We start from the raw sequence: 12,837 nt of genomic DNA, 5'->3' as shown, positions 1-12,837 counted from the left end.
ATTTGCAGAGAGACAAAGGGAGAGAGATTTCTGCATTGAGTCAGCGCTCGCTGAGGCACTTTTGGCTTCTGATCAGAACTTTGTAGTTGCTTTGCTTTTTCACTGGCATAACTTTGAGTGGCCACATACTATGGGGGCTGCAATGAGTGGGAACGTTGGGCTTCTCCATTACATTGAGAGGGCACAGAGACGCAGAGAGAGAGTGCCAATCATGGCCAGACGGAGGAGGGCCAACAGGCATCGGCACACGAGACCTTACCGTCCCAGGGTTTTCTGCCAACATACCTCAATATGTCTGAGGAGCAGTGTTTTTGGAGGCTGCGATTCAGCAAGGAGGTGGTCACTGAGCTCTGCAACCTGCTTCAGCCAGATCTGCAGCCTCAGCTGAGGAGCAGGATGTCTCTGTCGGTGGCAGTGAAGGTAACAGTGGCTCTCAACTTCTATGCCACCGGCTCCTTTCAATCCGCTACTGGGGACATTGCCAGTATCTCCCAGTTCATGGTGCATTGCTGCATCCGTCAAGTCATGATTGCCCTCTTTAAAAGGAGACTGTAATGATCAATAACATGTCATTCTATAGTGGACACTAGGTGGAGCCGTAGAGCTGTGTAGAGCTGTATATAGCTGTATGTATATAAGACTACACTACCCAGCTGTATGTATATTAAGACTACATTATGCATGAGGCACTAGGCTACCCACAAGGCAGCAGTCAAGATGGATGCCTCTACAGATACTGTACCTAGTCCACATGTGCTCAATAAAAGTGTCTAGCAAAAGCTAGCTGTGTTCATAATAAGAATGTCTATTTATTAATGAACATAAGATGGTACCAGGATGGTGAAGATCTGCTGAAAATTGTGAAAAGCGACATGGAGAATTTGAAGCCACCAGAGCGTTTGAAACTCACAGGAAATATCGACTACAATTGGCAGACTTTTAAACAACAATTCAAACTCTACATTGCAGCCATCGGATTCGGTACGAAGCCAGACGCAAGGAAGATAGCGTTGCTGCTTACGGTTGCAGGCCCACAGGCGATAGAGGTATTTAATACATTTGTATTTAATCCAGAGGAGAACAGAGAAAAATTAGAAGATGTGCTAAAAAATTTTTGATGCACATTGCTCTCCCAAAAAGAATGAGACCTATGAAAGATACATCTTCTGTTCTCAGACACAGCAGCAAAATGAGACTTTTGATAGCTTTATAACTGATCTGAAACTGAAAGCACAGACATGTAATTTCTCTGAGCTCAAAGCATCCATGATTCGTGGCCAGATTGTGTTTGGTATTCATGATAAAAAAGTCAGGGAACGTCTGTTGAGAGAAACCGAACTAAATTTGGAAAATGCGGTGAAAATATGCCAAGCCAGCGAGCTAGCTCGAAAGCATGCAAAGACTTTCAGTGAAATCAATAATGATGCGATTGTAATGAGTGATAATGCTGCTGTCGGTGCTGTGTCCTACAAGGGGAAGAAACGTGGGCAGAACAGAAATGAAAAGCAATCGGAGGATGACATTTTTAATTGTAAACGCTGTGGTTACAAACACCAGTTAAGACAATGCCCAGCGTTTGGAAAAATATGCACAAAGTGTAATGGAAAGAATCACTTTGCCAAACAATGCTTTTCAAAAGTAAAAACTAAGAAAGGGCAACGAGTTAATGCAATTGAGGACACTGATTTAAGTGAGACATTTTTTGTAGGAATGGTGTCATGTGACAATATCAAAAAGGATACAGAAAATGTGCAGCCCTCAGAAATGGACAATGCTGAACATAAAGTTAATGCAGTAAAAGAGGACAAATGGATGATCCCACTGCAGGTAAATGGAGCATTAGTTACCTTGAAACTAGACACTGGGGCAAAAGCAAACTTAATCAGTATGAGTGACATTAACAATATGAAAGAAAAGCCCAAAATAAAGAAAAAGTCAGTACTACTGAAGGACTATAATGGACAGAAAATAGATAGCTTAGGTGTATGCAGACTTAAAGTGACAGTCAAAGACAAAGTGCATCATCTCATGTTTTCTGTTGTGGCTGAAAGACTTGATTCACTACTGGGTGACAAAGCTTGTGAGGACTTAGAACTGGTCAAGAGAGTCTACCGTATAAACTATGCCATAAGCAGACCAGATGACTCGGTGGATTCTGTAGTGAATAATTTCCAGGATGTGTTCAAAGGATTTGGAGTTCTACCATTCGCTTACAAGATCCAGCTAAAGGAGGATGCTCAGCCAGTGGTACATGCTCCACGAAGAGTTCCAGCACCCCTGCGTGACCGGCTCAAGAATGAACTGGACAGAATTACCACACTAGGGGTCATCAGGAAAGCCGAAGAGCCAACAGACTGGGTTAACTCCATGGTATGTGTAAAGAAAAAGAACAATGATCTAAGAATATGCATGGATCCAAAGGACTTAAATGCAAACATAAAACGTGAACACTACCAGATTCCCAAGCGAGAAGAAATCACCAGTGAAATGTCAGGTGCCAGATACTTTACAAAGCGCGATGCCTCACAAGGATTTTGGCAACTAAAACTGGATGAAGAGAACACCAAATACTATACCTTCAACACGCCATTTGGCAGGTATTGTTTCCTCAGAATGCCTTTCGGGATAATATCTGCATCTGAAATCTTTCATAGAGCGATGGAACACATAATTGAAGGTCTGGAAGGAGTTCGGGTCTATGTGGATGACATCATCATCTGGGGCTCCACACTGAAAGAACACAATGAGAGACTGACTAAAGTGCTACAGAGCATACGCCGGAACGGACTGAAGCTCAACAAAGCCAAGTGTCAGTTTGGCGTCCAGGAAGTCACTTTCCTAGGAGATAATCTATCTGGTAAAGGAATAGAGCCAGATATGGAAAAAGTAAACGCCATACTCAAAATGCCCCGACCCACTGACAAAAAAGGAGTGCTACGCATCATGGGGATGATAAACTTAATTGGAAAGTTCATTCCCAACTTGTCAGCCAAGACAGCCTGTCTGCGAGACCTGCTACATAAAACAAATGAGTTCGCATGGACAGAAAGACATGAACAAGAGTGGATAAACCTCAAAACAGTGCTGACAACCACACCTGTACTCACCTTCTTTGACCCAACAAAAAGAATCAAAGTGTCAATGGATGCATCAAAAGATGGCCTAGGTGCGGTCTTGCTACAAGCAGAGGGTGAAGATTGGAAGCCTGTTGCCTATGCCTCCAGGTCTATGACTGATACTGAGTGTCGATACGCCCAGATTGAAAAGGAATGTCTAGGCTTGGTAGTTGGACTAGAAAAGTTTCATGGCTACATATATGGACTTCCCACCTTCACAGTTGAGACAGACCACAGCCCACTGGTTGCCATCATAAAAAAAAACCTGAATGAGATGTCTCCAAGGATTCAACGACTCATGATGAAGCTGCAAAGATATGACTTTGAACTGATCTACACACCAGGCAAATACATAGACCTAGAAATTGGGTTGGGGCGCCAAAGTGGCGCAAAAGTCGCCTGAGCGCAGGATTTAGCGCAGCGATCGGAGTGATACCGATCGCCAGCAATTCAGTTTCAGTGCCCCTCGAGGGACACGGGGCAAGGCTCGAGGCGCTCCGCGTCCCTCTTAGGGCGCTGAAACTGATTATCGCAGCGCAACGTGCCGCAGCGCCACATGCTGCGGCACGGCACGCTGCGGTACTGCAGGCCTTCCTCCCACTGTTAAGGGGGAGGTGCCTGTAACAGCGCGATCCCCGCTCACGAGTGCCGGCAAATGAGCCCGGCACCAAGGGGAAGTGCCGGGCTCTCGGGAAACAGCCGGCAATGCCGCAGGGGGGGGGGGTTAGGAGGCCGGGGACGGAGGTGCTGGCAGGCGGCCGCCAAAAAAGCAGCTGCCCCGCACCTCCACCTTAACTTGCGCCGCTGCCGGCACAGTAAGGCCCTGTGAACCGGGCGCGGGTAGCGAGCGGCGCAACTGCGGCATTCGCTACCAAATATCGCGAACGGGCCATGAATGGGGCGCTGCGCACACCGATGATGTCATCGGTGGCGGCGCAGCGCAAATGCCTAACGCCATCATTAGTGCCCCTACTGAATATCGCCGGAGATGCAGCCAGTGGCGCTACAGCCACTGACTGCCTCTTTAGGCACTAACAGGTGGCGCTACTCACCCAATTTCTCCCCCATAGTGTTAGCAGATGCACTATCCCGAGCACCCACAATGAGTCATGTGAGCTCTACTGAAGAAGACGTGGATGTTCATGTGAGTGTGGTCACTGCTGCGCTGCCCATGTCAGACACAAAATCAAAGCAAATAGCAGAAGAAACAGTAAAAGATACAGTATTACAAACAGTAATAGAGAACATTCATCATGGTTGGCCAAAAGGTTCCTGTCCAAAATATTTTCACATAAGGTCAGAATTGAGTGTCGCAAGTGGACTATTACTAAAACAGAACAGAATAGTTATTCCACAGGCTCTACGTCAAGACATGCTCAAAAGGATTCATGAGGGATGCCTCGGAATTGAAAAATGCAAAAGGAGGGCAAGAGACACTGTTTATTGGCCTGGCATAAATAAGGACATTGAGAACATGATAGGCAAATGTGAGACATGTCAGAAACACCAAAACAAACAAGCAAAGGAACCAATGATAATAGCTGACATACCAACAGCACCATGGCAAAAGGTTGGTATGGACCTTTTTCATTTAAATGGTAAAGACTATCTAATAGTGATTGACTACTATTCTAACTATCCTGAGATGGCGCTGCTCTCAAGCACCACAGCAAGCAGTGTCATAATGCATGTGAAATCCATCTTCGCCAGACATGGAATTCCCAGGATTGCCGTTAGCGACAATGGTCCGTGCTTCAACTGTAAGGAGTGGCAACAGTTTGCAGCACATTATGACTTTCAGCACATCACATCCAGTCCTTTGTATGCTCAGTCAAATGGTAAGGCAGAGAAAGGTGTTCAAGTTCTCAAGCAGCTACTGAAGAAAGCAACAGAAAGCAAGTCTGATCCTTATCTCGCCCTGCTGAGCCACCGAGCCTCACCTTTAGACTGTGGTTCTTCACCTGCTGAACTACTAATGGGTCGCAAGTTGTGCACCACGCTACCCTGCTGTGCAAAAGAACAGCAAAGTGAGGAACTGAGACAGAGACTTCAACTGTTAAAGCTGAAACAGAAATCATACTATGACAAGTCATCCAAAACTCTAAAACCATTGACAAGGGATGATGTTGTCAGGATTAAGGATCCAGATGCATGGAACAGGAAAGCTGCAGTTCTTGAGGAAGTAGGACCGAGGTCATACACTGTTAGAACTGAGGAAGGACAGATTCTCAGGAGGAACCGCCGTTCCCTCCTAAAAACACAAGAGACTATTCAAGACCAGATTGATGACAATGCCGCAACTGCATCTTGTCATTCACCGCCAGAACAATCTCATGAAGACACATCAGACTTACCCGTGTTGAGAAGATCCACACGTGAAGTAAAAAACCCTAATAGACTTAGGCCTAGAAATTCATTGTAGCCACTTTTGGGGCGGTAAAGTCAGGCGGCCGCTAAAGTTTGCGCCCGGCGCAAAATCGAGGCCACTTCTCCGATATTCATTAGCTTCGCCCTAAGAGTTTGCTCGAGCGCTAAAACTGGCGCTGCACGCCTCTCTTTAGGCACTAAGCCGGAGGTGCTGAGAGAGAGCGCCGAGGCCGGGCGCAGCGCAGGTGCGGCCATCTCGTGATTGACAGCAGACACCCTGGCGCCGGCCAGCTCTTAAGGGGGAAGGGTCGGCTTGGTCTGCTGCCACGCCCTGGATAGTGGAGCCCTCCAGCTAGGCCTGAACACTGCTGCTGGACCCAAATAGCACCTGAAGCCATGCAGAAGGCCCGTGAATGAGCGCAGCGCTTCTCAGAGCTTGATCTGAGTGTGCTGGTTGGTGCTGTGGAGAAGAGGCGCCATATTTTGTACCCGGACAATGGCAGGAAGGTGCCGGGCCGCGTCTACCGGAGAGCCTGGAGGCATGTCGCCAGCAAGGTGTCAGCCAACAGCGAGGTCCCCAGGAGCGGTGTCCAATGCCGCAAAAAGTTTAATGACCTCACTCGGATTGTCAGGGTGAGTACCCTTTCCAGTGTCCTCCTCATCCTTGCATGTGCACCTCACATTATGGGCAAAGGCACCTGAAAGCCCTAATGGCCAGCCCTCATGCAGCAGCTATGGGACAGGCATGAACATCAATTGCACATTCTGCACTTAATACACTGGCCAGGCTATTCCACCATGGGAGGCAGTGCACACAAGATCAGGGCGACACACTGGCCAGGCTATTCCACCATGGGAGGCAGTGCACACAAGATCAGGGCTACACACTGTACTTAGAGGCCATCCTTTCTCTTGCAGGCCAAGCTGGCCAATAATAAGAAGAGCCGGACTGCGACCGGGGGAGGCCGACCCCAGATCCAGCCGCTCACCGAGCTGCAACATCGCGTGGAGCGCATCATGGGTGGCCGGGTGATTGGCCCCGTTGCATGTGGAGATGCCGACCCTGTTCTGGGCACCAATGGTAAGGACATCACCTTTTGGACCTCTCTCGTCCCACTTGCGCATCAGATCTACATCCTTTGCCACTGTCCGACTAATGCGCTGGATGCCACCACTCATGCATCCCTCGCTGACGCCCTCTCCTCACTCTAAAGCTGCTCTTGTGCCTTCCTGCTTTCAGATGGTGAGGAGGAGGTCCCTGAACTTGCCAGTGACAGCCCCTCAGAAGAGGAGGAGGAGGAGGAGCAAGAGGAAGGCGGCCCATCAGGGGAACCCTCAGCCGCGGCAACCCATGCCAATGTAGGGGACACGTCTTCCCTGGAGGGGAGCGTGGCGGAAGTGTCGGAGGGGAGGGGAGCTCATGGGACCTGCGGCCTGCAGAAACGCGGGAGGGGGGTGGAAGCTCAGCGGCCTTCTCCCCAGAGGGGGGAAGAGTCGGAGGGGAGTCCAATTGCTGGGCCCAGCGGCATCCAGCAACGCAGGAAGGGTCGGCCAGCTTGGCGGCCTTCTCCCCAGAGGGAGAGTCCGGCCTCCAGTCCGGAGATGGCCTTCGCCGAGGAGATGGAACGCCTTGAGGACTTGTCCGCGGACTCGGAGCGCCGGCACACGGAGCTCATGGGGGTAGTGGCACGATTGCCTGAGACCATCGAGTCCCTCTCTCGGAGTGTGACCGACGTCGGGGCCTCACAGGCCATCAGTTTGGCGGAATTCGGGGCAGAGCAGGCAGCGAGTCGGGCGGCATTCGGGACAGATCAGGCAGCGAGTCGGGCGGCATTCGGGGCAGCTCAGGCAGCGAGTGGGCAGCTGATCAGTGGTGCCGTGCAGTCACTGGGTGCTCTGATGAGGTCACTGAACAGGGCAACATGGGCACTCACTGCTGCCACACTCGCTGTGTCAGCCAGGCATCGCCAGGGCACCCGGCGCGCTGCAGCAGCACAGCGGTCTGTCCCCCGGCAGATTGGTGCGCATGCTGCAGTGCTGGCCCGGGCGAGTGCCAGTGTCTCAGGTGACCAGCGAGCGCCTGCCATCCGCCAGCTTGCCCCCATTCCTCCAGCCGCCACTGCCACTCCCCCAGTGGAGCTGCCAGGAGCTGCTGCAGTGACTGATGCTGGCCAGCCACAGCTGCAGCATTCAGCAGCCGCCCGCTCGACGGCCAGACCTCGACTAGGCCGACCCCCAAGGGCATCTGCTGTCACAACATGTGCCCCTCAGGAGCCTGCCCCCAGCCTTGCAGCAGCCAATGGCCTTACTTTGAGGAGGAGCAGCAGGGCGGGCAGGGGCCACACAAAGATGGCCAAGGCATCGCCCTAGCGGGCCAAAAAGTCGAATGTGTGGCCAGTTGTGTTTGTTTTTTGAGGCCGAGAATTGGATGTTTGTTTTTTGAGGCCGAGAATTGGATGTTTGTTTTTTGAAGGCCGAGAATTGGATGTTTGTTTTTTGAAGGCCGAGGATGTGATGTTTGTTTTTTACGAAGGCCGAGGATGACGGCCATTTTAGTTGCACTGTTTTGTTAATCCTCTCCAGGTTGTCGGAGCGAGTAATGTGTTTGAGTGTTTTTTGGGGGTTTCGTCTGTTTTTGGTTTTCATGTGGGAAGGGCCCTGAGTTTGTACAATAAAGCATTTTATTTATTAACATTGTCCATGTTTGATCTTTGAAGTGTTTGTTGCCTTAACCGGCTGAGGGCTTGCGGAGCGGCTGCAATCATGTTCTTTCATTGGCACAAGCCATTCCCTGACAGGGGGCCTAGAAGTGACGTTCAATAAGCCGCCGACGGGCGGCCCTTGGACCTTCTACCTCCCTCCTGGGCTGGTACTCCTCGTCCTCCTCCTCCTCATGCTCCTCCTGCTCCTCCTCCTGAGGTGGTGGTCCAACGTGAGGTGGCAGTGCCTGAGTCCTGCGGATAGCCAGGTTGTGCAGCATGCAGCAAACGACGACGAATTGGGAGACTCGCTCCTGCGAATACTGGAGGGCTCCCCCGGAGCGATCGAGACAGCGGAACCGTTGCTTGAGGACGCAGATTGTTTGTTCTATGATGTTCCTAGTCGCTTGATGGCTCTCGTTGTATGCCTCTTCAGCAGGGGTCGTGGGCGCGCGGAGCGGGGTCATGAGCCAGGTACACAAAGGATAGCCTTTGTCTCCGATAAGCCATCCTCTTGGGTGAGGCTGTGCCTGGAACATGTCAGCCACAGTTGTCTGTCGCAGGATAAAGGCATCGTGGCTGCTGCCTGGAAAGCGGGCATTGACAGCTAGGATGCGCTGCCTGTGGTCACACACCAGCTGTACGTTGAGGGAATGGTAGCCCTTCCGGTTGCGGTAATCCTCGGCATGCTCCAGAGGTACCCGCAAAGCCACATGCGTGCAGTCAATGGCGCCCTGCACCATGGGGAAGCCCGCTATTCTTGCAAATCCCACTGCATGCTGCTGCTGCTTGTCCAGGGTCATGGGGAAGGAGATGAATTGATGTCTCCTTCTGAAAAGGGCATCGGTCACCTGGCAGATGCAGCAATGCACGGCGAACTGGGAGATGTTAGCGATGTCCCCAGCAGCGGATTGGAAGGAGCCGGTGGCATAGAAGTTGAGAGCCACCGTCACCTTCACTGCCACCGACAGAGACGTCCTGCGCATCAGCTGTGGCTGCAGATCTCTGTGAAGCAGCTGGCAGATGTCTGCAACCACCTCCCTTCTGAATCGCAGCCTCCTAACACATTTCGCGGCAGACATGGTCAGATAGGAGGACTGCTGGCAGTATACCCTGGGTGGGTAAGGCCTCAGTTGGTGACGCCTGTTGCCCCCTCTGCGTCTAGCCAGGGCTGCCACTCTCTCACGGCGTCTGTAAGCCCTTCTGGCATAAGGCTGAAAGTCAGCGTTGGCACCCAATGCAGCCCCCATTATATGCTGGCAAACACTGAGCTCTCAATGAAGGCAAAGATAATTGCTAAGCTCTGGCCTGAGCCAAAAATACCTGTCCTAGTGTTGGTCCAAACCAGTATGCTCTCCTCCTTGGTCTCTCTCCAAAAAACCGTTGCACAAGAGTGAATGTTGCAAAATGGCTGGCCTTTATAGTGCAGGGTAAGTGCCCTTTAATTAGCGCTCCCCGCGGCCCGCCTCGGCTGTGTACCGTTCCACTTCACAGTCGTTAGGGCCGCCTGGCGCACAATGGGCCGGCGCGAGTGAAGTTCCGGTTCGGGGCGCACAAAGGGCGTTGCACTAGGAAATGACGTCATGATCTGCACGCGCAGCAGGGCGCGCGCTAAGACTTTGCGCCGGCGCTAAATGTGTACTGAAGTTGGGGCGAGGCGCAGATCGCGCTGCGCCCGGGCGCTAAGCGCCTAGCGCTCAAGATCTACTCCTCCTAAGGCGCTAACGGCTGGCGCGCCCAACTGAATTTCTAGGCCTTAATCTTTGAGTACAATGTAAAGCTTTGAAAATGTGTTGACTGTTTTGAAAATGTTTATGTTTATAGAGCACTAACAAAACTGTTACTGATATTATCTTTATTGTTTTCTTGAAAGTTGATTGATATTGATTTTGTTAAACCTCAAAGAAAGGGGGATGTGATGATCAATAACATGTCATTCTATAGTGGACACTAGGTGGAGCCGTAGAGCTGTGTAGAGCTGTATATAGCTGTATGTATATAAGACTACACTACCCAGCTGTATGTATATTAAGACTACATTACCCATGAGGCATTAGGCTACCCACAAGGCAGCAGTCAAGATGGATGCCTCTACAGATACTGTACCTAGTCCACACGTGCTCAATAAAAGTGTCTAGCAAAAGCTAGCTGTGTTCATAATAAGAATGTCTATTTATTAATGAACATAAGAGAGACGTCAGTACATCTCCTTCCCCATGACCCCGGACAAGCAGCAAGAGCGCGCAATGGGCTTTGCAAGAATAGTGGGCTTCCCCATGGTCCAGGGCACCATTGACTGCATGCATGTGGCTTTGTGGGCGCCGCAAGAGAATGCCGAGGATTACCGCAACCGGAAGGGATTCCATTCGTTGAATGTCCAGTTGGTCTGTTACCACAGACAGCTGATAGTCGCTGTCAATGCCCGCTTTCCAGGCAGCAGCCACGATGCCTTCATCCTGCGCCAGACTTCTGTGGCAGACCTTTTCGAGGCCCCGGCTCACCCAGGAGGTTGGCTTCTCGGGGACAAGGGCTATCCTCTGTGCATCTGGCTGATGACCCCGCTCCGTGCGCCCAGCACCCCTGCTGAAGAATGATACAATGAGAGCCATCAAGCTACCAGGAACATCGTTGAGCACACAATCGGCGTGCTCAAGCAACGGTTCCGCTGTCTGGACCATTCCGGAGGAGCCCTTCAGTACTCACCTGAGCGAGTCTCCCATTTTGTTGTTGTGTGCTGCATAACCTGGCAATCCTCAGGACTCAGCCACTGCCAGCAGACATTGGAGCACCAGCAGAAGAGGAGGAGCAGCCCCAAGACAGGAGGGAGGCACAAAGTGCAAGGGCTGTCCGTCAGTGGCTTATAGCAAGTCACTTCTAGGCCCCCTCTGAGGGAATGGCTTCTGCCATTCAAAGAACATGAATGGAACCGTGCCGCAACCCCTAAGCCGGTCAAGACAACAAATAGTTCAAAGAGCAAACATGCACATTCTGAATAAAGACACTTCTTTATTTAACAAACTATGTGCCCTTCCCGCATGACAAAGTAACAGAGAGAAACCCCCAAAAAAACAGTCAGTCACATTACTGGCTCTCACAACCTGGAGACAATGACCAAAACAGTAACAAAAATACGACCACGATCCTTGGCCTTCAATAAAACAATTAACAACATTTGCCACACCTCCTACTTTTTGCCCTTCGAGGGTGATCTGCTTCGCTTGCGAGATTGTCCCCTTCCCACCCTGCAGCTTCTCCGCAATGGGACCCCAGTGACTGCAGCAAGGCTGGGGGGCGGCTGCTGAGTGTCAGAAACTGAGACTGCAGATGCCCTTGAGGGACGGCCTGGACCAGCTCTGGGCCTGAAGGGCCCGGCTGCTGACTGCTCCAACTCTGCATGGGCGGCACCAGTCTGTCCTACAGGTGGTGGCAGCTGCAGTGGAGAAGTGACAGTGCTGGCAGCAGGAATGCTGTCATCATGAGACAGGACAGCAACTCCCTGTTCGGCCGACACACTGGCACTCCCATGGGGCAGCACTGCAGCATGCGGAGCAATCTGCTGAAGCACAGATTGCTGGCCTGCTGCGGCGCGATGAGGGCCCCGGTGAATCCTGCCCAATCCAGCGAGGGTGGCAGCAGTCAGTGCTCGTGTGTCCTTAATCTGTGTCTGCATGAGACCAGCCACTGACTGCATTGCAGCACTAAGCAATTGCGTGGCAGCCGTCTGTGCTGCGCCGAAGTCCTGGAGACTCCTTGCCTGTGCTGTGCCGAAGTCCTGGAGACTCCTTGCCTGTGCTGCGCCAAAGTCCTGGACACTCCTTGCCAGTGACTCAATGGATTCGGGCATCCTTGCCACTGCAGCCATGAGCTCAGTGTGCCTGTGCGCCGCCTGGGCGCTCATTTCAGCGAGGAGCCGCACCTTTTCTGTGCTCACTGTAGCAGGACTCGAGGCCAGACTCTCCCTCTGGGGAGAAGGCCGCGTTGCTGCAGCCCGCTGGGTCCTGGAGCTTCATCCTCATCAGGCCATTCCCCCCCGCTCTTCTCCAGGGAAGACGAGTCCACATTATGGCCATGGGCTGCCTCGGCTGAGGGTGGCACTGATGGTCCAGCTTCCTCCTCATCGTCGCCTTCAGAATCACTCACCGTGGCAGCTTGAGGGCCCGCCTCCTCACCTGGCGAATCAGCATCTGAAAGCAGGAAGGTACAAGAGTGGCTTTAGCGTGAGGACAGGGTGGTAGCAAGGGAGGCATGAGTGCTGCAATGTACTGATTTGGCTCGAAGGTGGCAAAGGATGCTGGTGTGAGGAACAAGTGGAAGGAGAGAGGTCAAAAAGGTGATGACCTTACCATTGCTGTCCATAACGGGGTCGGCATCTCCAGTGGCGACGGGGCCAATCATCCGGCCTGCCATAATCCGCTGGACTCGCTGCTCCAGATCGGTCAGGGCTTGAAGGTGAGGCCGGCCTCCCCCGGTCCGTTGCTGCTGCCTACTGTTATGCGCTAGCTTGCCCTGCAAGAGAAAAGACGGGCTCTGAGTACAGTGTGCAGCCCTGATCTTGGCTGCAATGCCTCCCATGGTGGAATAGCCCTTACAGTGTGTAGCCCTGATCTTGGCTGCAATGCCTCCCATGGTGGAATAGCCCTTACAGTGTGCAGCCC

This window comes from Somniosus microcephalus, chromosome 12 (assembly GCF_052327205.1).
Source record: "Somniosus microcephalus isolate GS21.2 chromosome 12, FLI_Smic_1.0, whole genome shotgun sequence".
Lineage (NCBI taxonomy): Eukaryota > Metazoa > Chordata > Chondrichthyes > Squaliformes > Somniosidae > Somniosus > Somniosus microcephalus.
The sequence above is the reverse complement of the archived record's forward strand: the minus strand, read 5'-3'. Positions refer to the sequence as shown.